The sequence below is a fragment of the Ictidomys tridecemlineatus genome, chromosome 2 (genome assembly GCF_052094955.1).
Source record: "Ictidomys tridecemlineatus isolate mIctTri1 chromosome 2, mIctTri1.hap1, whole genome shotgun sequence".
In the NCBI taxonomy this organism is placed as follows: domain Eukaryota; kingdom Metazoa; phylum Chordata; class Mammalia; order Rodentia; family Sciuridae; genus Ictidomys; species Ictidomys tridecemlineatus.
The window spans coordinates 5,091,084-5,096,193 of NC_135478.1; the positions used below are offsets into that span (position 1 = coordinate 5,091,084).

The window sequence follows — 5,110 nt, forward strand, 5'->3', positions numbered from 1 at the left end:
CAGAACAAAACTAGAACAGTCAAATATACCTTCAGGCTCAACCTTGACACTTCACACATCATCTGACAGGGCTTGGACTCAATTTCTAAAGTCCTTTACAGATGTCTTCAAGGTAAAAGTCTCAGGTCACCAGGAAATGCTCTGATGCCAGGAAAAACTAAGGATACCACCTGACCCAATTACGAAGGCTTGGGTGGATACAGCGCACACAGCAACTTACTGGCCTCTGTCTGCGGCCTACAAAGGGGAAAGCAGCCTGGTCGGGGCGGCTTCTGCTAAGTTAGAGCAATTCTGTATCAGCCAGGCTGAGAAGCCAATGTGGGGGCAGGGAGTGTGTGTGTGGGGGGGGAGTGTGTGGAGAAGCAGGTCAGATGCAGCCAGAATATGGCACAATCCAAATGCTCTGTGCACCAGAGGGGACCTGATCAGCTCCAGAGCCCTGCTAAGAGTCCCAGCTCTCTCTAGCTGTTAAAGCTCTGTAACAAAAGCAACACAGCATAGCAGGAAAAAACATGGGCTCTGGAGTCTGACAAGCCTGAGCTCCAACACCAATCCTACTGCTGACCAACTTAACTACAGTAAGTCACTTTCTTCCCTGAGCCTGTTTCCCAACATGCAGATGGAATGTCAACACCTGCTATACAGCACCTGGCACTTGATAAATGTATTTCCCAACCTCCCTGTCTCTAGATACAAGCACCCTCATCTCCTCTCTTCCTAGTTCCTCTTCAAATCCCTCCACCCCAAATTACTCCAAGGGTGACACCTCCAACCTGTCCTTCAATTCACCTCTCTCCATTTTTTGTACCTCATCAAGCACCAAGTCCTGCCAGTTTGACATCTGAGATATCTCTACCCCACCCCCACCTCTCTGCCATCATCCTTAATCAGATCCCTGTCACCTCTTGCCTAGACCAACTCCTAAGGGGGGTCTCTAAACCCTCCAAAGGCTCCTCTTCCTGTCTCTCAGTGTCTTGTTCACAGTGACACCAGCCTTGCCATTGAGTTGTTCTATACTGTTCCCTCTCCTGCGAATACTTCCTTTGGCATAAAGGTCTCTTTGATGGGTAGCTACATCCAGCCCTTTCTGAACCCACTGCTAACCCTGCCTTTCCTCAGCACAGATGGAGTGCCAACTACGTGCCAGGCACAGAACAAAGCACAGGGCATATAAAGCACAAGAGCACTCTTACCCTGCCACACAATCTTCCAGGATCACTTTGACCAGGCTGAGAAACTCACTACTACCTGACCCTTCTGGACCTGCCTGGTCAAACCAGTCCACACAGGGCTCCAAAACTGCCTCTTGGTGCCTTCCTTCTCTCTTACTCTCTCAGGCCACTGGCTACCCCTAGACAGCCCTCCCCACACCTCTCTGGTCACAACAACATATTCAGACAAAAATAAAACCTCAACAACAGATAATCATTCCTTTCAACACATCACCAGAGACAGGCCTCTTCATCCTTAAAATATGGCACATCAAGATCTCTTCTCCCAATCTAAGTTCTAAGTCTTTAAGAAAGCAATTTCTTTTTCTTCCCAGTGATAATGAACAAGTAGCTAAGTTCTGTGTTTCCAAGCTACGACAGTGCGAGTGCTTTGCGACTGACTCTGAGGCTCTGAGTGGAGCGGGGATGGATCACTGGGCATGCGAGTAAGTCTCTGTGCATAGACCCTGTGCCTTGTCCCACACCTAGCACGTGGTTAGCACTCCATCTGTGCTGGGGGAAGGCAGGGTTAGCAGAGGGCTCAGAAGTGCAAGCAGACTCTTCTGCCACCTTCCCACTTACTGCACTCTGCTCCAGCGATGTGTTTCTTGTCTCAAAACTCACTAAATCACAACTCTTGCCTTCTTGGTTTCTTTTAACAACCACTCATCTTTGGGTCACTCAAGTGTATGCACTTGCTCACTTCCCACACCTAAGCACCCCCAAGTCCTGTGACTCTGAACCCCTAATTATGTCTCAGCACTTTCCTCTCTGTCCTGACCACTGCAGCCTTGAGCCATATTCCTAACTTTTCTGACCTGAAGGAAAGAACTGCCTCCTAATTGGTTTTCTGACCTTCAGCTCTCTCTCTCTTCTGCTCTTTCTATGCATATCTAACTGCCTCTTTGGGGACTAATGGTGCTCAGTAGTCCCTCATAACACACAAGCCCTATGCCCAGCAGACCTGCAATTATGGCCACTATTCACTTCATCCTTCTTACCCCAGAAGTACCACATCCCATGTGTTTCTATAATAAATGGAGAAGTTTCCACCTCCATGTTTATTTGCCCCTATGATCCTGCATCCCACAAAGCCCTTCCCTCTGGCCTTTGCCTGACCACCAAACCTGTTCTCCACTCTGGGATTCTGTGCTCACCTAAGTCTGGATAACAATTCCATTTTCTGTGCTTCCACATCAGGCCGTGTATAACCATCACACTCAGCAGAGTGGCTGAAATGATCTACACAGCCATCATATATACCACTGGCTCCCTAAAGCCTACTGTGGGGCTTGGGACACAGTAGTAGAGCAGAGAGATTCATTCAAACCAGGAAAGCCAGGCTCACTTCCTTCCATAGGCTTGTTTCCTTTGGTCTTCCCCTGACTCCAGTCTCAGGTTAGGCTCTCTACTTCACTACTGCCATCTAGGGGTGAGAAGCCAGTATTGCGCCTCTCTAACCATTTAGCATTCAATTTGATTCAATAAATTGAATGGGATGAGAACACAAACAAGGAACAGTTGATTCCCGTGGGGGTGGAGAAAGGGTGGCAGTCAGGGTTGGCTTCAAATGGTGAGTGTGCTCTGGGATGGGCTGTGTAGATCACCAGGTGATAGAGAACAGCATTCCAGACAGAGGAAGAAATAGGCATAGAGGGTCAGAGTTGGGAGTCTTTGTGCAGATGGACAGAATAGAAGGGAGGGTTTGAGTATGTAAGAACTGGTATTCTAAGCTCAGGGCTTCTGACTCTCTTTCAAGTTACTCAAACAGATCAACAAAATTTGCTTTTTCCCACTCAGACTTTTAATAAGGAGGGACAAAACCAGATCCACATTTACAAAAGACAATCTTGCTGCACTGTGGAAAGAGGACAGAGACGAGAAGCAGCAAGTGAAAGAAGTGACGGAGCAAGCATCAGAAGACAGCATTTTCATAATTCTTTTCTTTTCTATCTGATGCTCTGTTATCCCAGACTCAATATAACCAAAATAAAATTCTGCTCCCTCAAACAAGTGCTTCAACAGAAACATTATTTCCTGCCACATCTGGAGGTGTTTATATATCTGGGCCTCTTCGTGGACCCCAAGTTTCAGCATTTTAAAACAGACCTCAGCACAATTTCACACACAGATGTTCAATGGCAACAGAATGGGACTCCCTAAAACACTGCTTGAAAGGGTGCCCTAGACCCCTGTGATTATAAGAAGTGAAGCCCAGTGGTTCAGGGTAAGCATCAGTGTTCAAATCCTGCTTCAGCCACTTTAGTGCATGAAACAAGTTATACCACATGGTCCATGTAAGCCTCAGTTTCCTCATCTCTAAAATGGCAACTATAACATTTCCTACCTCTAAGGCTGAAGACAAATGTCTGTGAAACGTCAAGACTATGGTAATCTGTCAATAAATACTGGCTAAATAAATAAGTACTGACAATTATTTAAACATCAGGTATTCCATGTCTACCACGCAAAGGCCATGCACAACACAAGGGACTCCTCACATACTTAAGTGTGCACAATACTTTTGTCCTTACCATTTCAGAGATAAGAAGACTAAGGCTAAAAACAGCTGAGCTTATTCAAAGTCTTGGGAGCATCTCCCATGGTGGAGGAAACTTTTAAGTTCAGGGATGGTTCTTATGGGGGTGGGGAGGATGGAGACACCCCAGGTGTCATCTCGAGATATTCTGGTCCTCACAACTGGGGGCAGGGACAAGGATGTTGCTAGCACCTAATGGGTTGAAGCCAGGGATGCTACTCAACTTCCTGCAATGTACAGGGCAGCGCTCCACAACAAAAAATTATGTGACCCCAACTGTCAGTAGAGCTGAGTTTGAGAAACTCTTTTCTGGCTGGTTCATCCTCCCTATCTTCCCCCTTCTGCAGCACTGGCCATCAGGATCTCATATGAACACTTTTGATGAGGGGGCTCTGTCGCTCCGGGGGCAGCCCCATACAAAAGTTCTTCTCCACCTGCCCTGTACACAGTAGGTACCAAAACCCATTTTAATAGGCCTAGCAGGAGAAGACAAGGCAAAAGGAAGACCATCCGTCCCCCATTGTTGAATGCCATTTGTTTTCAACATATACATATATTTTACAAATCTAAACATCCCACGCCCCACTAACAGCATTGTTAGAAATGGCGATCAGAAAAAAAAATTTTTTTTTCTTTTCTAAGACTCCCATAGGCACTGAAAGGTTTACACACTTCTAAAAGCACTTCAGACCGGCGGCGGGACTGACAACGACCACAAAAGAATCTGTAGGATTTCCCGGGGGAGCGAGCCCGTGGGCCGTGACCTCTGCGCGGTAAAGACTCTTGCCCCACTCCCCCGCCTCTGGCTCCACTCTCCCGCCCCCGGATGCCGGGCTTCCAAGACTACCGGGGCCACCGCTGCGGAGCCCGGCCCCCAGGCGCGTGCCCACGCCGAGTCCCTCTCGCCCGCCTCTCGTGGCGCCCGAGGAATCCAGTCCTGGGCCTGTCGCTGGCCCCCACGCAAGCCAGCTCCCGCCCGCCCGCCATTCTGCCGCGGCCCGCGCGCGTCCCCTCCCGCCTCGGCGCGGCCTGGGCCTCGGCCGGTGCAGGCCCGCGGGCGCCCGCGGCCCGGCCAGGCGAGCTCAGGCCTGCCGCGGCCTACCCTGTCGGGCGCCACCGAAGGTTCCCCGCCTCACCTGGACGCGGGCGGGCGGGCCCGGGGCTGCTCCGGGGCGGGCGGGCGGCGGCGGCGCGGCGCTAACGGCTCCGCTCGGCCTCGGTAGCGGTGGCGGCGGCAGCGGCGACGGCGACGGCGGCGGCGGCTCCTCCTCAGCGCGCACGACCCGCTCCGGCCCGCGGCCCGGACACGCCCCCCCGGCGCGCGCGCCCATTGGTCGATGTCCGCCACGGCGCGCTGTTC

The 5,110-nt window shown here is 50.7% G+C and overlaps 1 protein-coding gene across 1 annotated transcript in view; it reads right to left on the reverse strand.

Annotated features, from left to right (window-relative positions):
- Positions 1–5,047, reverse strand: part of Elavl1 (ELAV like RNA binding protein 1) — a 40,690-nt gene extending 35,643 nt beyond the window's left edge. The window contains exon 1 of the mRNA XM_078035180.1: positions 4,887–5,047. The gene's annotated coding sequence lies outside the window, so the exon portion shown is untranslated. The remainder of the gene's footprint in view (positions 1–4,886) is intronic.
- Positions 5,048–5,110: the final 63 nt, after the last annotated feature.